The 25,494-nt window shown below is 47.4% G+C and overlaps 1 protein-coding gene across 3 annotated transcripts in view; it reads left to right on the forward strand.

Moving 5' to 3' along the window:
* ENC1 (ectodermal-neural cortex 1) overlaps nucleotides 1–23,085 on the forward strand; it is a 54,784-nt gene extending 31,699 nt beyond the window's left edge. For 2 of the 3 annotated variants that reach the window (XM_030193282.1, XM_030193281.1), the window contains exon 3: nucleotides 4,102–7,574. The gene's annotated coding sequence lies outside the window, so the exon portion shown is untranslated. Of the gene's footprint in view, nucleotides 1–4,101; nucleotides 7,575–8,435; nucleotides 8,441–23,071 lie in introns of those variants that run through there. The other variant, XR_003940995.1, reaches the window with a different exon arrangement.
* The last annotated feature ends 2,409 nt before the right edge of the window (nucleotides 23,086–25,494 follow it).

Below are 25,494 nucleotides of genomic sequence, written 5' to 3' on the forward strand. Positions count from 1 at the left end.
AATCACGTTAACGATAGGCCCTCTGAAACCGAAATGGTGTAACACCTCCCAAAAAGAAGGCAAGGAAATAGAATTGAAGGCTAACTAAGAGGGAGTACAAGATGCTGACTGGATACAGTTTGTATAGCACAGAAAAGATGGCACATTCCTGCCCTTAACAAAGCCCACTTGCTGAGGGGCCACCAAGGTAGGGATGATATCCAGGAGCCTATTAGCCAAGACCTTGGCATATAATTTAATATCAACATTTAGTAAGGAAATGGGTCAATAGGCACTGGTCATCTGTGAAACTTTGCCTGGTTTTAATATTGGCACAACTGTGGCTCCTCGCATAGCAAGCGGAAATTTCCCAGCCCATAACGCCTTTTCAAAAACCGCCACCAGGGTAGGGACCACATGATGCCCCAACAGCTTATAAAATTCCAGGGGAAAGCCATCAGGCCCTGGTGTCTTTTGGGAGTTATCAGAGCATGTTGCAATTCACCCAGGTGAAGCAGGGCATTAAGAATCACCAGATCTGCTTCAGCCACAGCTGGCAGGGTCACTGCTTTCCAGAATTCAGCATCAGTAGGCAAATCTACCTGTGAAGCTGAATAGTGTATTCTATAATAAATAGTGAGCATCTCAGCGATAAACTTATTATCCGTCAAATTCCTACCAGATGAATCTCAGAACAGGGACAAAATGGGAACCTGACTCACTACCCACCAGGCGGACTAAACAAGTACCCATTCTATTCCCATATTTAAAAAAACGATGTCTACCATACTTCAGTGTGTTCAAGGTGCACTGCTGAATCAGACCATGTAGAGTGCGTTGTAACTGAAAATATTGGTCCTGGTTCTCTTGAGTCAGACTTTTGACTAGGGCACGGTGTGCTTGATCCAACTGCCAGTGCAGATGTAAGATCTGGTGATTCAAACATTGATATTTATGAGATTGATAAGTAGAAAGTAGATTGGATTATCTACTCATCTCTGACTTCTCCTTTGGGGCTGTTATATCCGTTGATATCACTCATGGAGGGATTTCAGATCATGCAATGGTTAGGTTAGCTCTTCCAATTCAGAGAAAGGAAAGAAGTCCTTTATGGTGGATGTCCCGAAGTCTTAAAGATGATGATTTTCAGGAAGTTTCTCCTGGCAAAGTGGGAGGCTTATAGTTTAAATAATGGCATTGGCAAACACTGGAGCTTTCTTGGGAGGCGGAGAAAGAACCCTGGAACTTGGAGGGGGGCAGTCGGACCTAGGAACTGGGAGGGAGGGGGGTGACCCTGAAACTGGGAGGGAGGTGGAGAGGGCCGACCCTGCAACTGGGAGGGGGGGAACTCTGGAACTGGGAGGGAGGGAGGGGGGCCCCCTGGCACACACACTCATTCTCACACACACACTCTCGCACCCAGTCTCACTCTCTCTGTCACATACACTCACACATTCACTCTCTCTCTATCACACACTCCGAGGAAAACCTTGCTAGCGCCCATTTCATATGTGTCAGAAACGGGCCTTTTTTCCTAGTTACTTAATATTTTGCCCTCAGTGGCTTGGAGGAGTAGCCTAATAGTTAGAGCAGGAGGCTGCAGGCCAGGGAAGCCCAGTTAAAATCTCACTGATGCTCCTTGTGACCTTGGGCAAGTCTCTTAACCCTTCATTGCCGCAGGTACAAGATAAGTACCTGTATATAATACGTAAACCGCTTTGATTGTAACCACAGAAAGGCGGCATATTAAATCCCATCCCCATCCCTTAAAATCAAGGGTAGATTTGCCGATACATTTTAATGTATGTTATTAGTAAATAGCATCTATTGCATAAAATAGGATCTGTGATAAATGGTATGCATTTGTGCCTTATAGTTAGGACAGCAAGGCCTCTGAGGACAGGGTAATACTGCTGCATCTAATTGTAACCTGGCTGGAGCTACCAGTGAAAAGGTGAATGAAATCCAAATCATTCAATCCAGAGATCATATAAACATGTACGGCTTTCTGTTTAGCAATTTGTAGCCATTAATCTTGGGGGGGAATATACTACGTCAATGCTAGAAATTCTCAGAGAAGCTAAACACCAGTCAGACGTTTGATTGCTTTAAAGATGTTAGAGCCTGTAGTCTTCAGAATTCCATCCCACATTAGCAAACAACTATCCCAAATGTTAAAATTAGTTTTACATGTTGACAATAAATTGTAATGTGTGTAATGACTTGGACCTCCGTTTTTTTATATCCTGGAATGTCGAGCATGTATTCTCTGTGCTCTGATCGGTTTCTATGGTCTCTTTGCTTTTTCAGGTCTTGGTATGGCCTAGCAGATCGATTACAGTGAATCATTCCATTCAATATGTGCCATACTGCGGCACTAATTTGATCGCTCTAAATATTAACCTGCGATTTCTTGCCCCTGTTAGTGCTCTGGTTTTAGTCCAAGGCATTACCTCGGTGAATGGGAGGGAGGAAGGGATGGAGTTAGGAAGGAAATGGTTTGTAATTACTTTCCCTTGCTGCTCAGACTGAACTTTTATCTACAGTTTTCTTTCTCTCTTTCTCCATTTAGCTGTTTGGCTTGGAAGAAATCTATCTCGACAAATGATTCACATTCAGAAATGATACTAGGATAAGAAGAGAATATACTTTTAGGGGTTAATTCTATAAAGGTTACTTAAAGTTAGGCAATGAAATACTGAGCATCATCATCATCATCATTTATTAGTTTGATATACTGCAAGGGATCAAAAACAATGGCATCTAAGTGGTGGAAGGGAGGAAGGGAGAGGAGACCAGCATTAGAGGACCAGAGAGGGAGGGGGGAGTTTAGGGAATGACGACTATACAGATGTGCATTGGTCATGATTATTGGCTGATGATATGTAAGTTGCATATATTTACATGTTGCCATTACTTGTTGATACAGTGATTTTCATAGCAGCAGGCTCAGGCGGGCAAATTTTGTAGGGTAAGTAAACTGTAGGATGGGTGTAAAGTGGGGCAGCTTATATATTTATTTTGCTTCTAGACTGTTCATAAGGATTAAAAAATGCCCCTTTGGCAGACATGTCCTATCTAATAATATCTGGGTAGAAGTTTTGTCTTATGCCTTTGGTCGTTGTTCTAAACATTTTTTCATCATTTCATGGAGTACAGTACATATCTTTGCTATATATTTCCTTAGTATTAAGGAGAGACGTTATCAAGTTATGTTAGGGCTTTAAGTGATGTTATTTGCTCCTTAACACGACATAAAGGGCCCTAATGCAACCTGACAAAATTTACTGCAATGGTATTTAAGTCACCACGGGTTATTTCACCGCCCGGGAGCATTGGGCTGCAAAGCTGTGGCCTAATGCTCCCGGGCTGGCAGAGCAGAGTGCCTTCTGGCTTGAAGCCCACCCACTCCCTACTCCCTCCACTCCCCACAAGCCCCCACAAGGTGAAAGCTCCCATCCCCCACTGAGCAAAGCCGAGTCGCTCATGCGCAGTCCGGCGCCTTCCACAAAATGGTGCCCTTATGTGGAAACATGACCTCTAGTGATAGTTGCCTGTAACTATACTAGGGGCACCATTTTGTGGAAGGACTGGGCATTGCTTCTGCTTGAAGGACCCCCAAGACCACCAGTGTTTCTACAGGTAGCCCCTTTAGGGCTATGGTGACATATGGGTGGGGGGAATGAGGGGCTTCCACCTTGTGGGGAGGGGGGAGCCGGGGGCAGGGGAACAGTAAGCTGGGGAAGACCCTGTTTTGCGGGCCTGGGAACATTGGGCTGTAGCTTTGCTGCCTGATGCTCCTGGGCAACTGGAATAATGCTGTTTACAAGGTGGTTCGCAAGCAGTGTTATTCTTTTACCACGGGGTTCATCAAACTGTGGTACTGAGATACCACAGGTTGCTGAATCCCACGGTAAATCAAGGTGCAGAAAAAGCAACCTTTTACCACACCTTGTTAACTCCCCCCACTTAAATATCAATTATTTACAGCAGAGACTCAAATGAATCCTTAAACACCTGGTATCTTCACATCTGAGCTGTTTTAATGAGATTACCTACAAAAACTCAGGTGTACAATATTTTCTGAGCAGAATCCTTTAAATCATTATTTTTCTTTTGCAGTTGACTCCATAATTTGGGCAAGAGATGTGGAATTTCAGCTGATATGGACACTCTCCCATCTTCCTCAAAGTTGTAATGAAAAATAAACTTTCAGACTCTGAGCATGAAGAACGGCGCTTGCAGCTTGTACATTAGCTAAGCTGGACATGAAGAAACCTCCCTTTAACGCAATGTGTAACGTTTAAACATGATCTTATGAGTTCAAAACCTGCTCCTTTTCGCAATTAACAAAGAACAAACAAAAAAACAACACTTTTTGGGTGGCAAGGCACAGCTCCCTGTTTTCCTGGTTTCCTGCATTTTGGTTTGAAATGTGCAGTGGTCTGCATGTTTCTACCCAGCCCACCACCTACTGCCTGCGTTATCCTAGAATTGCGGTACCAACCACAGGGGAAATAAGTTCCAGGCAGTGGTAATAACACCTTAAATGCAGACAGAACTGTGCCAATGAAATATTTATGGACCTGAGTGTGAAAGGAAGAGTCAAGGGCCCCATCAAACTTTCCTCTGGCTACTGTCAGTGTATACTTAGCAAAGATGCACTGGATATGACCAGGAACCATGCGTTTTAAGGTTACATTTTTGCAACACTGAACAGAAACTTGTCTGGGAGGGGTACCTCAATTTCCCCAAATGTCCTGATTTTTGTAATTCCTCCTATTTATATTAACCTATCCCTATCTTATTACATTTCCAGTTGTAGGTGTAGCTATTTATTGCTAATTGCGAGCACGCTGGAAACCCCCCCAGCATTTGGCTGTGAGAATGGTCGTATGTTTTGCACATTTGTCAGTTTTTGTGATTTCTACTGTTCTTGTGTGTAGATTGTTGTTTTGACATTATTATTATTATTTTTCTTTTTGGTTGCACATCAAGCATAAAAGTTGATCATTATTTGGGGCTAGTGAGGAAGGAGGCAGCTGAAGCATTACCTGCACACATTGAAGGAAGGAAACCATCAAGGTCACTTTCTCAGGCCTCTGGCTCTGCAGGTTGCTTGGTATACCCTGGAGGCAGCCTCCCTACTGTTTCATTAGCCCAGTCATGCCTCCAGAGGCCTAATCTGGGAAGAGCCACATGTGTTATTGCCTTCTCTTCCTGTCAGTCACAAACAGAAGGCGAATTGCTCTACTGGAGGGAAAATGCCAAGCAAGAAAAAGTAGAGCAATGGAACCTCTCGCAGATGGTGTTCAGAACAAAGTTTATTAAAAATTCTTCCAAAACTTGGTCTGAGGAGGTGTAGAAGAGTTACTTTGTTCTTCTGTAGTACTGTCTTGGAGGAGTTAATGCCTGGTTCTTCTTTTTGCTGTGAGCAGAACAGTACCCACAGTTTTTTTTCCTGGTCTCCAGGAAGAGCATGGGTACAAACCAAACAAACAAAAAAAACAATACAGAATAGGGGAGGTGACAGTTCTGCATACAGGTCTGAGCAGTAAAAAATTGTATCTGCAAACATGCTGGAAAGTTATTCTGCATATAAATATTGATCACCACAATTTTGTGCACAGAAATTTTTGTGATGCCAATATTCTCTGCCAAACCAACAACAAGGTTTAAATTTGTCAATCTGTTACTCTTTACAAAATAAAAGCACTGTAATACACAAGAGAACTCCTGATGAAGCCGATGGTGAAACGGTGATCATCGTTCAGTACTAAAAGACAAGTACTTCCTTTTGAAGTCTGCTGCTGTGAATTTATGCTCAATTACAAGGCATTAAAAAATTGAAAGGATCTATATAAAAACAGTTGAATAAAGTTCATATGCATAAAATTTTAAAATATTTGGAAGGCTTTTGAGACCGATGCAAGATATAATTTAAGTCCTATGGATAGCAAGATTGCTAAAAGTGGACGACTGAGGTCTTTTCCTTCCTTTAAAAGGCGACGGATTGACAAGTTTAAACCTTTGTTGTTTGTTTGGTAGTGGTTGACTATTTTTTGTTTTTGGCAAGGATTTTCTCATATTTTTTGACTTAGAATAACATTTTAGCACATTGGCAGATGTGTGCCATTACTGTCTGTCTGCTTGAACATGCGCACAGTGATAGCTGCCCTTAACATGGATCCTTGCGTGCATTCACCCTGGTTCTGTGTACATAACATTTGCATATAATTTGCTTACTACATCTGTGAACAAAAATTGGGCATTACGCTTGCATTAGAAGCTGTGCGCTCAGCCATCAGTGCACAACTGTAATGCAAGATTTCTGCTTCAGCTTCTAAGTCAAATGTGCGGGAACGACAATGTACATAAACTCTGAGAACAGTCTGATTCTGTTATTTGGGCACTGCAGTCTGGCAGGTCTTTAGACACTTTTTGGTACACTGTTTAACTGAAACCAAAGACTTTAAACTCTTGGTTGTTGCCTGCTTTGACTTAAATGGCTTGAGATACCAGTGACCCAGTGATGTGGAAGCATCTTGTTTTTACAGATAATAGTAACTGAGAAAAAAAAAAACCAACAACAGTACGTTAACTTGCTTTCAGGTTTGTTAGTTTCAGTGGTGTTGAGCACCCACTCTCAAGGCCTCTAACAAACATGTAGTAGTATGTCAGGTTTGGAGCATCCGTTTTCAAGCTGAAACATGGTTTTTAGATTACAGTGCATGTGTCTTTCCTATCTGCTGGTAATTATTTTCTTGCAGGCTCACCATATGGAAACCTTTAATTGAGCATTAAATCACAGTGTCATTGTTGCTGACTCACTGACATGTGACATGCTTTTCTAGGGAGATGTTTTCCTCCTCTGTTAAGTTAGTTGTTTGGAATATTACCCTCACAGTGAAAGAAAGAGTTTCCCCTAGAAGCTGCACTGTATAAATAATTAATTGGTTTAATCTTTTTTTTATTTTTTGGTGTGCACTTTGAGAAAGTGTTTTCTACTCTGGCAGAGCTTCTGAGGGCAGCGTGAATTCAGCATGGTAGTGGCCTGCTTCTGAGGCTTGGATTAATTACTGTGTGTAGGCTGAAGCGAACAGGGGTCAGGGTGGGCCTCAGGCCCTGCAGGGAGCACTCTGGGCTGGTGCTGCTTGCACTGATGGAGTTCAGGCCTGCTGCTTGACCACTGCAGATCTACAAAACATCCCACACTTTGAAGGGAGCGCAATTCACAGCACATTGCACACAAAAAGCTTGGCATAAGACAGGAAGAAGGTTCTTTATTTTGTGGGCTCGTTGCTGTAGAAACAGTTAACAAAGGACAGCCTTCCACTTCTGGTATAATTGTGTAGGCCCTTTTTACTAAGCCTGACACCTGTCTGAATAGCAGTGATTAGAGATGAATAATGTTCCTTCTTTGGCTACTGAAAATGTGGTTCGTGCACCAAAAAGAAAAATTAAAAGAGAAAAAAGTTAATTGTCTTGTGTGTGTGTGTGTGTGTGTGTGTCTTTGCTTTGCTGTCATATTATTTTAAAGTTTTGTAAAACTGTGTATTTTTTTTCACAATGTGAAACTGAAGGCCAATAAACTCTGAGAGATTTTCTCTTTACTACTGAAAGACGGTTGTGCTGAAATCTTTTCTTTCAATGTTCTGCAGCTTCTGATCTAAAAAGCATTCTTCTGCTCTAAATACATGCTTCATGTACACATTCATTCGGTGTCTAGCTGTGTGTGTGGACTGGCACCTAATCTTGAATGTTATGAAAAATAGCGAGGCTGATATTCAAAGGGTTTAGATTCCTAACTTTGGGACCCTTTTGCTAAAGGGTGTTAGAATCTTGGCTTAACATGTCATAATGAAACAGGTGGGAAATCAGGAGACGAAAGGCAAATTTTGGTTCCAAACAAGGCAACTTTATTGCTAGCAAGTGAACAGCACCGAGTAGCCTCGGGACACTGTGTGTCATAAATCATCTGACACTTACATTTATACTTCCCTTCTGGGCCTGCGCATTTGGCCCCTTACACGTCACAACTATCATGCGCAGTAAACATTTGTAGTTCTTACAGTACAAAATTGTAGTCCCAGTACGTACACACGTCATAACACTGAAATGATACTGGCAAGAAAAACGAAACTTAGCAGCTTATTCTGTACACACAATACTCCTTTCTAGCACAGGAGATAAGGTGCGGCTCAGGAATGCAGGGGGGGTGTCAGCACCCTCCAAGGTCGCCTATTCAGATGGCGTTGCTACGTGCAAGCTGGTCTTGTATGGGCCTTGCAAACTACTGTTACAAGATATATATCTAATAGCCCTGCATTCTGTCTGCACATTAGTAAACAGCAAACTTGTCTTGTTAGTAAACAGTAAAACTGGATAAGGCACAAATGTCCAGTGCAGTAATAAGGTGTGGCCAAACAGCCAAAAGCAGAGGTAGAGTGCATAAGTAAAAGTCCATCAGTAGGCACAAAACATGAGGTTGTCCTGTTGCTCAGTAGTATTCAGGTAGTACCGGCGTTCCACTCCTTCATTCCCCCCTTTTGATACTTGAACATCCATTCTGGTGGAGAGTATCACCTCCATGAACCCTGAAACGGAAAGAAAGGACAAAGATAGTTAGCGAGGGAGGCAACAAGCGAGCCCTAAGCCCTTGCGCAGCCGTAGGTTGCTTCGCCGGGGTTGAGACGGAGGGCCCCTAGTGGAATCCCCCCCCCTTTGTAGCCGGTCTTTTGCTGGCACAAGGGTGATGGCCCCTTGAGTGACTCAGGGGGTTCAAAGTGCACATCAGCCACAAGGTGCTTCATCGTCAGCTTCATCAGACTGGGGAATGGGGGAGTACATCTGGAGAGCCATAAGTTGGGCAGCAGCACGGCGGTCAGCGATGCTTTCCATGGTGGAGCGGAGACACCTGAAAACTAAGGGGAGAGACAAAGGTATTATTAGGCAGGACAGCAAAAACAGGCCACCCATGACGAGGAGGCCTTGCAGGCTCCCGGAGGTTGGGAGCCAGCTGGTGAGGGAGGAAGTCCAATCCCACGCACTGTTCCAGGTCTGGACGGGGACGTGGGCTAGTTTGACCATCCGGTCAGTTATTTCTCTGATGACATGGCTCTGGTCATCAATCTGTAAGCAGCAATTACTGAGGTTAAACTTGCCACACACCCCGCCCTCCTGGGCTAAGAGGTAGTCAAGAGCCAAGCGATTTTGGTAGACGGCGGTAATGAGCTTAGTGTTCTGTCGAGCTAGGATATTGAGGGCCAGGGCCGAATCGTTAGTGAGGATTTCGAGTACGGCCTGTAGGCGAATAATGCGATTTAGCATATAGATAGGGGTACGGTACCCCCATGTACCATCTTCAGCCCACGTGGCCGGTCCATAGTAATGAATGATGCGTTCAGGCGGCCACTCATTGTCTTTCCAGTCTCCAATTTGGACCTTGGGCTTGACGGGTGGGAAAGACCGTCGTCGTCGGGTAGGATTATCAGGCCCCTTTTCCACGTAAAGGGGGATACCCAAAGTTTCGCCGACTTGTATGGGCAGAAGGAAAAAACTAGGTCGGACCGTGCCCAAGAGGCAGGTACCGTACCAGCGGGTCGGGAGCTGTTCATAGGCCCTGCGTCCGCAGATATAGTAGTAGCCCGCCGGGGCTACCCACTTGAGGGAAGCGTTCCCTCCGTAGGTCCATGTCATGTTCAAGGTGGGTTCTGTCCAGATAGGCTCCGGGGCGGGCAGGTTGTCCGTTTGCCACCAGGTCGTCCGGCTGCCATTGTAGTGAAGAACCCCCGTACAAGCAGAGTCTCCCACTGGTACAGAGTAACGCTTCGATGGCGCTCGACTAGCGCAGAGGGTACCTATGATATTTGTTCTCAGGGCCCATTCGTACGGCTTCGGCCGTTGGGGAAAGGTAATGTTAGTGGTGTTGAGTGCATCCCATGTGTGTTGTCGGATCTCTCTCGCTTCCCAGGGCCATTGTTCACCCATGTCGGTGCCTCCACAGACGAAACAGTTGGCAATTCCGAGGGAGAGGGCGATGTTTTCAGCCAAATTGAGGAACATATTTCGGGCTTCTGGGGAAATGGGGAATTTAGTCTCGGTCTGCTCAGCACGAGCAATTTCATCAAATACGTCTTGGTAGCCGACAACAGTAGTCTGGTAGTGCGTAGGAGGCTTCGTTTCGAGACTCTGATATATGGTAATATATGTCAACGGATCCATTCCTCCGCCGTCAATGCCGAGGCCCCACGTTCCTCTCCAGGGCATGTCGTGTCCTCGGATGGGCCAGTCTAGGGACACATAGTTACCAGAACCTCGACGAAATTCACCCAGGCCGGCGCATCCGGCATATCCTCCTCCCGTATAAGCACATACTCGGTCCCAGCCGGAGGCTCGAGTGTCGCCGGCGCATGGGAGCCACACCCATGGGGAGCAGCATCTCATGTCCGGACTGAAGGGGCAGACATACTTGTGGTCCTTAACGTATGCCTCTCGCCAACTCTGGCTACCACACTTGCGAGACCAAGGGTGCTTGTCCATGGCGGCACAGACGTCGAAGGTGAGGGTTGCCACAGTTTGAATGCCACCGACAAGGATACGAGTGGAATTAATGTAATACAGGATGCCATCTCCCTCGACTCCCGGAGGTCCGGCCACATACGCAGGGAGTCCTACGCTGAGGGTGACATTGTAGTATCTTGGTTTGGTAGGGCTGTGGCAGATAGTGAGATTTCCTTGGAGGCATCTGTGGAACTGTTGGAGGCCATTCGGAGTGATGAGGGCACAAGTCGGGAGAAACTGGCAATCGCCTTCCGGGGGCTGCGTCTGGTGAATGAGGGTAGTGACTAGGTGATATCCTTTCTCTATACGGTGGCGCACGAGGCGCAAACATTCAGTACAGTTCGGGCTCAAGGGGTAAGAGCTCGGGACTGAGCAAAGGAGGAGTAGTAGGCTAAGCATCATATATGCGGTGGAAGGTATCCGAGCCTTTGCAGCAAGAAGATGATAAGGCCCACGATTATGGCTGCGATAAAGAGAGAGCCAAAAACGCAGTGGGTCCAGAAACTGAGTTCCTGTTGCTGGGCAGGCATGAATCTGGTGGTTCACGTCTTTCTTAGAGTCAGCCGTAATGGAGCGTCAGGATGTTGGTGCGCAGTCCAACGCTTCAGGGAGCTGCTAGTGGGAGCAGCAGGCTTCAATCGGGTCCAATGTATCCACACTGGGCTTCCTGCAATTTTAACAGCGGTGGAGGTCGTTAGGAGAACAAGGGAGGGCCCCTTCCATTTTGGCTTTAGGCAGTCAGATTCATCCCACTCTTTTACCCATACCTCGTCTCCCACCCTGAACCGGTGCGTCGGATTGGTGAGGACCAAGGGAGCTACTCTTTCAGTGTACTGCTGGATGTCTTGCACTACCTGGTGTAAGGCTCTCATCTGTTTTACTAAGGAACTCTCACCCTGTATCTGCAAGGAGTCGGGAAAGGAGGGCAGTGGTGGTGGCCTAGCGTACATCATCTCGTAAGGAGTAAGGCCTGTAGCCTTGGGGGTACACCTAAGATGCAGCAAGGCCAGTGGAAGCAGGTCGGGCCACTTGGCTTTTGCTTCTTGGCATAGCTTGGCAAGCTGGTTCTTCAGGGATCGGTTAGCCCTCTCCACTACTCCACTGCTTTGGGGTCTCCAGGCACAATGCAACTTCCAATCGAGGCCCAGTCTGGTACTGAGCTGTTGTGTTACTTCACTAGCGAAGGCGGGGCCGTTGTCAGAATTTATTTGCTTGGGGAGGCCGTATCTGGGTAGGATTTGATGAAGCAGTAGGGAGGTGACTTCTTTAGCCATTTCCGTTCTAGTGGGCTGGGCTTCAATCCATCCGGTGTAGGTACACACGGCGACGAGGATGGCTTTGTAGCCGCGCGCCGGGGGCATGTGTGTGAAGTCAATCTGGCACACGTGGAAAGGGCTGGTTCCTCGGAGAACATGTCCTGGCATAGGGCCGGGCCCCGTTCGAGGGTTGTTCCGGGCACAAGTCGCGCAGCGGCTGGAAGCGTTTTTGGTCCACAGGGATAGTTTGTTGATGTAGTAGGTCTTCTCCAGTAAGCGCCCCAGAGCGTCCCTTCCCAGGTGTGTGCGGTCGTGAGCCTCCTTGGCCACCGTCCAGGCCAAGGCTTCGGGTATCCATATGCGCCCATCCTGTAGTATCCACCAGCCATTGCGTGACTGTAGACCCTCTTGTTGGGCCCATTCCGTTTCTTGGGGGGTGTAGATAGGGGTCTCCGTAGGGAGCTGGACGACGAGTACGGGGTCAGAAGGGTGAGAGGAGTAGGGGAGCTGACTTGCCCTTTTTGCAGCGTCGTCTGCCCGCTGATTTCCCCGGGCGATAGGGTCCGTTCTTCCAGTGTGGGCCCTACAGTGCATCACAGCCACCTTCTTCGGCTTCCATACCGACTCGAGTAATTGGCAGATTTCAGCGGCATTTGCAAGTCCTTTCCCTTCAGCTGTCAGAAATCCCCTCTCCTTGTACAAGGCTCCGTGCACCTGGAGGGTGAGGAAAGCGTATTTGGAGTCGGTGTAAATGTTGACAACTTTCCCTTCAGCCCACAGGAGGGCTCTGGTGAGGGCGATTAGCTCCGCTTTCTGGGCTGATGTTCCGGGTGTCAGAGCCATGGCCTCGATCACATGGTCCTCAGACACCACCGCATAGCCAGCTCTTCGAATTCCCTCTATCACCTGGCTGCTTCCATCGGTAAAAAGGGTGATGCCCCCTTGCCAGGGTTGATCCTTCAGGTCAGGTCTGCTCGAGTGCACAGTGGCCATTACCTCTTCACAGTCGTGGAGTGGTGGTTCAGGGGCCGGAAGGAGGGTGGCAGGATTGAGGTTGGTCGTGTCCAGGATCCGCACCTCCGGATTTTCGCACAGGAGGGCTTGGTATTTGACCAATCGGGAGTTGGTCATCCATCTGGGTCCGTGGCTCTCGAGTAGGCCGCGGATGGTGTGAGGTGTGGTCACAAAAAGTGTTTGGCCGAACGTGAGTTTATTGGCCTCGTGTATCAGGAGACAAGCCGCTGCAATGCTTCGGAGACAGCCCGGCCATCCTCGTGCCACGTTGTCCATGCTCTTGGAGAGGTATGCTACAGGGCGTTGCCAGGTGCCGACCAGTTGGGTGAGAACTCCAAGTGCCAATCCCTTCTTTTCGTCGATGAACAAGTAGAACGGCTTAGTCACATCTGGCAGTCCGAGCGCTGGTGGGCCCACAAGGGCCTCCTTGAGGTCCTGAAGGGCTTTCAGTTCGTGTTTCTCCCACTGGAGATTTTGGCCCTCGAGTTCAGGTCCTTTCAGTTTGGCGTACAAACTGTGGGTCAGGATGGCAAAATTGATAATCCAAATGCGGCAATATCCAGCGGCTCCGAGGAGTGCCCGTAGTTCCTTCTTATTTGCAGGAGTGGGTTGGTTGCGGATGGCTTGGGTTCGGGGGATACCGAGCCGTCGGGTTCCTTCTCGGAGGCGAAACCCCAGATACTCGACTTCGATCTCGCATATCTGCGCCTTCTTGCGACTGGCCCGGTACCCCTGGGCTTCCAGGGTTTTCAAGAGGTAAAGGGTGGCTTCTGCACAGTCCGTGTACGTCTCACGGGCCACCAACAGGTCATCCACGTATTGGACGACCGGCCCGTACTCGTCTTGGTACGTTTTCAGGTCCTGGGCAAGCTGGTCACCAAAGAGGGTGGGGGAGTTCTTGAACCCCTGGGGAAGCCGGGTCCATGTATATTGCTGCTTGGTTCCCGTCTGTAAGTCTTCCCACGTGAAGGCAAACAACTTTTGGCTGTCAACAGCAAGAGGGATGGAGAAGAAGGCGTCCTTCAAATCAATGACACTGTACCACTTGGTCTGAGAGGGCACTTGGGCTAGGATGGAGTATGGGTTCGGTACGAGGGCAACTATGTCGGCTACCTGGTTGTTGACTTTCCTCAGGTCCTGGACGGGTCTGTACTCGGATGTTCCTGGCTTCTTAACGGGCAACAATGGGGTGTTCCATGCGGATCTGATTGGCTTAAGGACTCCCTGTTGAAGGAGTTTCTGTAGATGTATGTGCATACTATGCCGGGCTGCATAGGGGATGTGGTATTGTCCTTGGTTAACAACTTGAGCATTCGGTTTGAGCTCAATCCAGATGGGGATAGCGTTTACGGCCAGTCCGCCGGGGTTCAATTCCGCCCATACATCAGGCACTTCATCCATTATGGCCCGCCTCTGCTGGGCGAAAGGGGTATTCTGGTCGTAACGGCAGTCGCCGGGTCCCACAGTTGGGGGAGCGTGTAGTCTCCATTCTTCTCTTACTGGACAGATAAGTGTTACTGGCCGATCTTCAAAGCGAGCTTCCACTTCACCCGTAGTCTTGAACTTCAGGGTGGCCTGGAGCTTACAGAGTAGGTCTCGACCAATCAAGGGGACCGGGCATCCAGGGATGTGTATGAACTGATGGGACACCATCGTCCCTCCGATCTGGACTTGGCGCTCTTTGAGGAGGGGGGCCGCAAGGGATTTCCCGGAGGCTCCCACAATTGGTATAGTTTCTTTCGTGGCTGGGGCTATGGCAGTGGTGATAACAGATCGCTGGGCCCCCGTGTCTAGTAAGGCCTTCATAGATTCTGTCCCCACCCGAATTTCCACCAGAGGGTCAGTGGGGACTTTGCCCTCCCGGTTTCTTCATGCTGTGCCGTCTCGGGTAGCGTCCACAGCCATCTGCCATTCCCTCCGGTCATCCCGTCCTCTCTCTCTTCGGCCCCTTCCACGGCCTCGCCTAGGGGCCCCCGTGCGGTCGCCGGTCTCCTCCTCTCTCTGCCGGTCCCATGATTCCTCTTCTCTCGGGTTGTCCCGTATCTCCTCTGGACAATCAGCCCACCAGTGTCCTTCTTGTCGGCAATTTGCACACTGGTTACGCCCTATGGGGGACCGCGTTCCTCTTGTTCTCCTGCCCCTCCCCTTTGGTCTAGACCTCATTCGTTCTTCCAGCACCGTGGCCAACACATCTGCCTTCTCCCGCATCCGTCTGGTCGATTCCTTCCGGGCCTCCACCTTCTCCTCCTGGTCTCGATATCCGAATACACGATCAGCTATAGCTTTCAGTTGGCTTAGGCTCATCCCTTCGAACCCCTCCGTTCTCTGTAGCTTTCTTCGTATATCCGGTGCTGACTGGCTAACAAAACTCATAACCACGGTTGGGAGGTTCTTAGGGTCCTCGGGATTTATCGGGCTGTGCCTCCTAAATGCTTCCATAAGTCGTTCAAGGAAGTCCCCTGGACTCTCCTCCTTTTGTTGGACTACACTGTGGATTTTTCCCATGTTGGTAACCTTCTGCTTCCCCTTCTTTAAGGCGGCCAGGTACGCCTGTTGGTATCGGCGGATAAAGGTTTGGCCTTCGGCGGTTCGGTAATCCCACGTGGGGGCAGCGATGGGTGCCTCCGTTTCTAGTAGGTTCTGTAAATTGGCATGGGCCGGATTCGCATCCCGAATGGCTTGCTCCATATTTTGTTGTAAAAGGCGGCGTTCTTCAGAGGTCAGGATGTGGGCGCTCAACTGCCTAAGGTCTGCCCACGTTGGATTATAACTGTATATAATACCTTCCACCAGCTCTATCAGCTGCTCGGGTTTCTGGTCGTAGGACGGCCCATGGAATTTCCAGTTATACAAATCGGCGCTTGAGAAGGGAACGTGGCTATAGACGGTTGATTCGATGGGCTGGCCCCCCCCTTCCGCCGGGTTAGGGGTATAGGTGGTGGACTGTCGAACTGGGAATAAGTGGGAGGTTCCCTCTTTTCGGCTGGACGGAAGGGCCTGTTGCGGACTCGATTGGGGGAACCGAGTAATGTTCTTCACAACCCGTTTACTCTTCCGTGTGGTTGCGGGGCCAGGTGACTCAGGTGAGGCTGGGCGGGACGTCTCCCCGGCATCCGACTCTGACCCGGAAGTCCCGACATCAGCGGGGCCTTCTGCTAGGCCCGTAAGGTCAGGGTACATAGGAGCATAGGGCGGTGGCGCGATGTCGTCTTCGTATGCTTCCGCCGTAGCAAGTATCGGGGCTTTTGGAGGCTTCTTCTCGGCCAAACCCTGAACTTTCCCTGTGGTTTTCTTTGGGGGTTTTTTTCTAGAAAGTGTGTTGGTAGTACTGGGCGTAGTTCCTGCCTTGACTCTGGTAGCAGGGGGCGTGGCCTCAGTGGCTTCAGTGCTAGGGGCGGTAGGCCGTATGGGGGCGGTCCCTGCGGCCTTCGGGACGGCAGCGGTTGCCGAGCTTTGGAGAGCGAAGGCATGGGTCGGCAGGGTTCTAAGTTTGGTTTTCCGGCCTTTTCTCTGCTTTACCAACATAAGGGCGGCCTTTTCTACCTTCCGTTGGGCCCAGGCCGGCGGATCCCGGACTACATCCAACCACGCTTCTATGTATGGAATGTCCTCTGGACAGCCTGGGTTCCCTCAATTATAACAATATTCATGACCGCCGCCACTTTCTCATACTCGAATGACCCTTCCGGGGGCCATCCAGCAATTCCTAGCCCTGGCCACATAAATTGACATCTCTGTATCATCCCGGCCCTGCTACATTTATCGAGGTCGAACACTTCGCTAAAGTGTTCCGTCATTAAATCTAACGGTGAAGACCCACCCCCGCCCATCCTAACCTGAGTGCCAAAGGACAGGTGACGGACAAAGGGGGAAAGGGGAGGTGGAGGAGTAAGGGGTCTCGTTCCACCAGACACAGAAGGGTCAACACTCGGCCTGACCAGGACGCGGTCGCCCGGCCTGGAACTGCAAGCCCACTCACACACTTTCATACGCCACAAGAAACCCCCCCGTTCGTTCGCCGCTCGGTTTCGTCGCCGGAGCCTAGTGAGTTTCGGGACCTAGTCGGATACCAATAGTCCGTATTAGTCACTGGCTAAAAGAGGGTGATCACGCCTCTTCTTCGGTCCTTACTGGGCCGGTCACTACGTAGAGTATACTCGCCTGTCCGCCGGGGTCGCAGGCTGCGCCGTCGTACGCTTCTTTCTGAAATAGAAAAAGGTGCCTTGTCGGAACCACACAGCCCTCTCTGCAGTCGGGCGGAGTGGATCGGCCCTCCTCCGGGAGATGGACGCTGAAATCAGCGGTGGCCACTCACCACCTCCTCGGGTGGGAATCGATGACCCGATCCGACTGCAGTGGGGGAGGGGAAGAATATAATCCGATTCCCCTTTCTACTTCTGTCCCATCTGGGTCGCCAATGAAACAGGTGGGAAATCAGGAGACGAAAGGCAAATTTTGGTTCCAAACAAGGCAACTTTATTGCTAGCAAGTGAACAGCACCGAGTAGCCTCGGGACACTGTGTGTCATAAATCATCTGACACTTACATTTATACTTCCCTTCTGGGCCTGCGCATTTGGCCCCTTACACGTCACAACTATCATGCGCAGTAAACATTTGTAGTTCTTACAGTACAAAATTGTAGTCCCAGTACGTACACACGTCATAACACTGAAATGATACTGGCAAGAAAAACGAAACTTAGCAGCTTATTCTGTACACACAATACTCCTTTCTAGCACAGGAGATAAGGTGCGGCTCAGGAATGCAGGGGGGGTGTCAGCACCCTCCAAGGTCGCCTATTCAGATGGCGTTGCTACGTGCAAGCTGGTCTTGTATAGGCCTTGCAAACTACTGTTACAAGATATATATCTAATAGCCCTGCATTCTGTCTGCACATTAGTAAACAGCAAACTTGTCTTGTTAGTAAACAGTAAAACTGGATAAGGCACAAATGTCCAGTGCAGTAATAAGGTGTGGCCAAACAGCCAAAAGCAGAGGTAGAGTGCATAAGTAAAAGTCCATCAGTAGGCACAAAACATGAGGTTGTCCTGTTGCTCAGTAGTATTCAGGTAGTACCGGCGTTCCACTCCTTCAATAATGTGGGACTTTCCCAAGCACAGATTCAACGCAGCAGTATCTAGGGCATTTTTTATTTTTGCAGGTCCCATGCTAATTTTTCCATTAGCGTGGAGGACTTGCAAAAAATTAATGGAGGAGCACTTACTGCCTCCTATTCAGGAGGCGCTAAAGGTCAGATTTTAGATATGGTGCCAAACAAATTGGTGCTGAAAAAAAACACGCTTAGCTGTATTCTATAAACCACGCCTAAAGTTAGGCGTGGTTTATAGAATGCACGTAGTGGCCGTTCCACGATTAAAATTTAGGTGCAGCCATTTGTGCCAATTAAAACCTGGTATAAATGTCCAAGTCTTATTTAGGCATGGATCGGGTATATTCTATAACAGTGCGTGCAATTTTCAGGAATGCCCATGCCCCTGCCATGGCTACACCCCCTTTTGTGATCTGCGTATTAGAGTACGCTTAGAAAGATATGTGTGTAAATCCTAATTAGTGCCAATTAGTGCAGATAATTGCTTGTTATTGGATAATTACCAGCGCTGATTAGCTTGTTAGACAATTTAAGTTGTGCACACAAATCAGCTACATGTGCAGCTTTAGTCACCATCTATAGAATCTGGCCCAGATTCTATATATGGCGCCTAAAATTAACACGTGCTAGGCAATTCCGCCTAAGTGTATTCTAAATACCGTGCGTAAATCTACGTGTGGTATTTAGAATACGCTTAGGCGTAGTTCATGTGACTGAATATACACGCATCCATTTATGCCAACAGGAAGCAGGTGTAAATCCCTGCGTGTAGATTTACATGCACTGGCCTATATTTTATAACAACACGTGTAGATTTTGGAATGTCCACGAAATGTCCTTAAGCATGCCCCTTTTTGCCTGTGCACATTAGAAGTTGGGCACAGTACAATACAAAATACGCTTAGCAATGTATGTATGTAAATTCTATTTTTTGCCAATTAGTGCTCGTTATTGCTTGTTAAGAGCTGTTAACAACGCTTAACACATTGTTATAACAGTCAATGCGCATAGTTATAAAATACACCTAGATTTACACGCGGAATAGCGAGAAACTCTAGGCGTGCTATTAGAATCCGGGGTTGGCATGCGCTAATGCGAATGCACTAGTTTATTTATTTATTGGGATTTATTAACCGCCTTTATGAACAGATTCACCCAAGGTGCTTTACAGCAAGCAAGTTCAGTTTAACATAAAACTTACAATTTTGTTAACATCATAACAATAGTAAAATGACCAAATATAAACTTAAAAACAATAAGGTTGGTTAACACTTCCATGCCCATTCTCTGCCCATGACACGTCCCCTCTAAAATATATATATTAAAAAAGTAGTTAACTCATGCTTAGCACATGCTAACAAGTAAGCCTGTTTTTCATCTGCTAAGTTCACGTTATGGCTTAACGCCCTTTAATAAAAGGACCCCTTTGAGAGCAGTGGCGTAGTCACAGGTGGGCCAGGGCCCACCCACTTAGGGCTCAGGCCCACCCAACAGTAGCACACGTTTAGCAGTAGCTGCTGGGGATCCCAAGCTCTGCCAGCTGAAGACTTCCTCCTGAAGGTAATGAAAATGCTATACTCTCCATGATACCGGCACCAGCGCATGCTCAGTTTTTAGTGCATGCCTGCTGTAGACTGCCAAGGTAGAAAGATGTGTTTTCCCTCCAGCTGAGATATTTTTTGGGTGGGGGAGGGGGAAGAGAACACTTGGTGTCCACCTACTTCTTGCCCTTGCCCACCCAAAATCTATTGGCTGGCTATGCCCCTGTTTGAGAGGTAGGCTCCTAAATTGGCCTCTTTGTAAATTTACTAGTGCTGGGTTCCCAAATTTATATTTCTAGTTTCACTAGGGTACAAAATCTAGGGTCCTAAAAAATGAGTGGCAAGAGGGATGGATTTAGAGTGGGGTAAAAAAAAAGGTTAGGAGCTTAGTTAGCACTGGTTTTCAGCACTGGGCCCCTGAATTATGTCCCTAAATTTCAGAGACTCGTCAGCTGAAAAGTCAGGATTTTAAGTTTGGCTGAAAATGGACACATTTAGGTAACCAACATAGGGGCCCTTTTACTAAACCGTGGTAACATTTGCAGTTACTGCGACTTAATGTGGGTAGCTGCAAATTAAACAGCAGTTATTGGGGACGTTCTCACTATTTTTTATTAAAGATCGTGCATTAACAGTCAGGTTAATGCTCTCTATTAACACGGAAGTGTCTCCTATTTAGGAGGTGGTAAGTGCCCCCCCCCCCCCCCCCGAGTAACTCTGCATTAGGCAGTTAGCACGAGCGGGAAGTGCAGCTCATTAACTGCCAATAGCCTTCCATGCCCACCCACTGCCCATGCCACACCCCTTGACACAAGAAACACTTAAGGGCTGATATTCAGACCATGGGAGGCAGCTCAGCTAACTGTTGCTGGCGGCAGTGAGCGCAGATACATTATTCCAAGCCGTTTCCGATGAACGGCATTACATATTCAGTTTATTTTTGGCCAGTTTAAACTTAACTGGCCAAGCCAATATTCAGCGCTGGCTGGTTAAGTTTATAGTGACCAAAGATAGGCCTGCTATTTGGTCGGCCCAATTTGGTTACCAAACTTAGCCGGCAATGTAAAGAATATTTTTGGCTAGCTGGTTATATTGCGCGATATAACTGATTATCCGCTAAGCGCTGACCGAGAATATTCAGCGGGAGATGATCAGCTATCTTGCTGAACATTTGTGGATAGCCGGTTAGCCCCTATTTAACCAACCAGGATCCGTTCCTGGCTGGTTAAATAGTGCTAAATATTATGGGATATGTACTTTGAAAATATGCCTTTAAACTTAGGAATGCACTACCAAAAGCCGTGAAAACAACCTATAACCACCTAAACTTCCGGAAATCACTAAAAACCTACTTGTTTGAAAAGGCATACCCTACCGACCCTACTTAAATACCTGAACCCTGCATCACTACGAAACCAAAAAAATGTAATGAATATAACAACTCTTTGTCTATATGATTCCCTAATTATGTTTGTGCCACATGAACCTTATTTTTTTTAGTTACATTTGTACCCTTCACTTTCCCACTCATGGCAGGCTCAATGTGGCTTACATGGGGCAATGGAGGGTTAAGTGACTTACCCAAAGTCACAAGGAGCTGCCTGTGCCTGAAGTGGGAATTGAACTCAGTTTCTCAGGACCAAAGTCCACCACCCTAACCACTAGGCCACTCCTACCATAACATCACTGTGTAACTGTTCTTACTGGAATTGGCGAACGCCTTTATGGTACTATGTAAGTCACATTGAGCCTGCAAATAGGCCGGAAAATGTGGGATACAAATACAACAAATAAATAAATAAATTTTCAAATAGTCCAATTTAGGAGCATAGAAGGCAATTCTATAGGTGCCAAAAATCTGAGCACTAAACCAGTACTCTGGAAGGTAAAATTTGCACACCAGATCTGTTATAGAATACTAGTGAAGGTCGGCAATGACGCCTAAACTTAGGCACGAATGCTTACACCATGTCAGTTCCTCAGATCACCGAACCTGCTTCTATAGTGGCTAATGGTTTTTATGAGCCAAGCATATTTCAAGAGGCAGTGCCACAATCCTCATCAATCCAAATTTTCGATTTTTACTTATTTCTTCATTATAATAGTCACATATTATTTATCTTAATTTTTCCACACGTATTTTTATCTTTAAACTTCAAGTTAGTAGTTAGCTTTTCAGCCACAGTTGATGATACATGGTGGAGACCCGATGTCACTGACATAGATCCATGTTTCGCTTACATGCTGTTTCAAGGTAGTCTCCTGTAGAATAAATTGTAAGAATAAGCTTGAATCTCAGTTATTAATCGAGTTATTACGCCTCGATATAAGACCCAGCCATTACTGACCAAAACTATTTTCTTATTGGCGGTTTCTAAAATGGCTGCTCAATATTTTAAAGGGAGCTTTACAGCCAATCACTCCACGTCATCAGTAGCGTCAATCAAATTCCCGGGCTGAACAGCTGATCATAGGTGCACGCAGTACATTGAATATAAGAAAAATGATAGATAAAGGCATACAGATAATTATCTTAAATAGGTGTCATCCAATGGATTTCACGATTAAGCCCATGTGGCTCCACAGGTTCTAGAGTAAAAATCCAAAATTGCTCCCTGAAGTTCAGCAGTTTCTCTAAGTAACCTCCCTCCCATCCCTCTTTCACTTGATCAATTATCCGCCATTTTAATTCTGTTATTTGATGCTGTCCTAACTTTATCCACTTACTTAACCAGTTAGCGCAGTGTTTTTCAACTAGTGTGCCATGGCTGATCCACAGGTGTGCCGCGGGAGTTGAGGATCATTTATTAGTAGGGCCAGTTTAATTTGTGCTGGAACGGAATGTACTTTTTCAAAGTTTTCTTGTTTCTAGCGGTCGGTACCCGCAAGCAGCGATTCATACAGCCTGCTCATGCCAATCCCAGAGCTTTCTCTCTGATGTAACTTCCTGCTTCCACATAGGCAGGAAGCAGGAAGTTATGTCAGAGAGAAAGCTCCGGGGTTGGCATGAGCAGGCTGTATGAATTGCTGCTCGCTGGTACTGACCGCTAGGGTTCACAATCCGAGGCTGCAAAGGGAAAAAAATTGTATAACTGCCGCATCTTTTAAATGATAAACACATAATCAATACTTTGTTCTTACAAAAACGACAGCGTCTCAGCAAACCTCACAGTTTATTAATGCAGTCACGAATAAAAAAATATCATCTGAGAGACTCCATCTCATGCAAATCGAAATTAGTAGTGTATTGTGTGCAATGTCCCTGTAGGAAACTTTACGTTGGACAAGCCTCTAGGGCTTTGAGGGTTCATTTGGTGGAGCACTGGAGTGCCATCCATACTGGTAAAACCAATCTACCTTTGGCAGCACATTGCATTTCTTATCAACACTCTTTTGAAGAAATGCGATGTGTGGTATTTCAACAAGTGCAGCCCTTGAAAAGAGGGGGGGGGGGGACATTCGGAAATTACTGCATCAAAGAGAACAGAAATGGATCTTCCTTTTAAGATCTTTGGAACCTGAGGGGTTAAATTCCCGCATAGAATGGTGTAATTTTGTGTAAACCTTTTTTGATTGGCTATGTCCAGGTCTAGCATCTGACATCAGGTTAAGTTTTAAAAGTCGCCATTTTTTTGCGACTGCAGTGTCGTCGGACAGCGGAGGTTTGCTGAGACGCTGTCGTTTTTGTAAGAACAAAGTACTGATTATGTGTTTATCATTTAAAAGATGCAGCAGTTATGCAATTTTTTTCCCTTTGCAGCCTCGGATTGTGCACCCTGAAGCAGCATTGCTCATCTAAGTGGGAGCAAAATGCTGGCCAATATCAGTTCTGAGGATTGCCTCAAGCGGATTAAGACTGCAAGACAGACGACTGCATTAAGCTAAGTTCTTTATCCCTATAAGCCTTGGACTGAGTATGTTTTTGGAAATATTTGATTTGACGTCCAAAGTTATTGGGAGGTGATTTTGCACGTCTTTCTATAATTTTTGAAGCAGAATATGGGACAACACAGGAAGGTTTTTTAGCCAGTGCTGAGGAACAGATCATATTGATCACTCTAGAGGCCATTTTGATCACATGTAGCTCTTTAGACTGGTAAGTCTTGAGCTCCTTGAGGCTTTTCCCTTCCTTTAGTTGTAAAGTGCTTCACTTTTACGTATACTTGTTTGCCTCTATAGTGGGTCACTTTTGTTCTTTTGGAGATTTTTGATTTAATTGATTCCACATCCACCTTGTTGACTTTGTAGTGGAAAGTTTTTAAAGGTATACTGGGGGGGGGGGGGGGGGGAAGAGGAGGGGGTAAAGAGACAAGGGAAGATACCTGGTTGCTGGCTGGAGAGGGAACAGGAGGGAGAGATGCTGGACTATTTGTGTTGGGGGGGGGGAAGAGAAGGTAAATGCTGGACTGGACCATGTGTGGGGGTGAAGGTGGGGGATGAAGAAGGTAAAATGCTGGGCCATTTTTTGGGGGGGGAGTGGCATAGAAGGTAAAATGCTGGGACATTTGTGGGGGTGTGCCTTGACAATTTTAGCACCATGTAAGTGTGCTGTGAGATGGAAAAGGTTGAAAATCTCTGAGTTAGCAGACTATCACCATAAATGGTTAAGTACTAGCTGTGCCCAAGCTCCGCCCCTGGTACTAACTGGACAGTGCTATGGAGGTCAGAAGCAATATTCACTGGCACTGCCTCAGGGGCGTAGCTACAGGTGGGCCTGGGTGGGCCCAGGCCCACCCAATTTCAGCTCTGGCCCACCCACCCAAGCGCACAGACACTGCCCGCCCACCTTTCCTCCAAGCCCGCGCCAGCACCAGTTCCCATTGCCGGCCACTGCTGCTTTTCCTATTGAGCAGCAGGGCCGGCGCTACAAAAAGAAGAAGTGCTCAGCTGACTGAGCTGAGCGCTAACGACAAAAAAAGTTGAAAAAAAAAAGTGCGGCACCTCCGCAGGCAGCCTTGAGGGATTGGCTGCTGGCTCTGCAGGCTCCTCTCGTCTCTTACGTCACTGCCCCTGGAGCGACGCAGGGGCAATGATGTAAGAGATGGGAGGAGCCTGCAGAGCCAGCAGCCAATGCCTCAAGGCTGCCTGCGGAGGTGCCGCGCTTTTTTTTTCAACTTTTTTTGTCGTTAGCGCTCAGCTCAGTCAGCTGAGCGCTTCTTCTTTTTGTAGCGCCGGCCCTGCTGCTCAATAGAAAAAGCAGCAGTGGCCGGCAATGGGAGCTAGGGCTGGCGCTGGCGGGCCTGAATCAGGAGAGGGAAAAAGCAGATGGAAGGATGGGGAGAGAATGAGGGAAAAAGCAGATAGAAGGATGGGGAGAGAATGTGGGAAAAAGCAGATGGAAGGATGGGGAGAGAATGAGGGAAAAAGCAGATGGAAGGATGGGGAGAGAAAGAGGGAAAAAGCAGATGGAAGGATGGGGAGAGAAAGAGGGGAGATGGATGAAAGGATGCAGAGAGAAAGGGGAGAGACTAGAAGAATGTGGAGAGAGAAGGGACACTGAACAGAAAAGGGTAGAGAGAGAGACACTGGTTAGAAGGAGGTAAAGAGACACATTAGATGGAAGGATCAGGAGAGAGGGTAGATGGGTGGAAGGATGGGGAGAGAAAGAGGGAGACGCTGGATGGAATGGTAGGGAGAAAGAGGGAAGACGCTGAATGGAAGGGTAGGGAGAAAGAGGTGACGCTGGATGGAAGAATGCAGAAAGAAAGAGGGGAGACTACTGGAAGGATGGGGAGAGAGAGGGGAGACACTGGAAGGATGGGAAGAGAAAGAAGAGAGCTGCTGGATGGAAAAGGAGAGTAGTGAAAGACTGGAGAATAAGAGGAAGGGGCATGGGGAGAACAAGGGTGAGAAAAGATGAAAAGCCATAAGTAGATGAAGGAAATTAAAGAATGGATAGTAAGAATGAATTAAATCTGGACAGAGAGAGAGAGAGAGAGGCAGAAAAATATTGAAGAAAGCAAAGAAAAAGGAGAGAAAATGAGAAATGGCCAGGAAACCGTGGCAGAAGAGTTAAGCGAAAACGAAGG

The sequence above is a fragment of the Microcaecilia unicolor genome, chromosome 2 (assembly GCF_901765095.1).
Source record: "Microcaecilia unicolor chromosome 2, aMicUni1.1, whole genome shotgun sequence".
Lineage (NCBI taxonomy): Eukaryota > Metazoa > Chordata > Amphibia > Gymnophiona > Siphonopidae > Microcaecilia > Microcaecilia unicolor.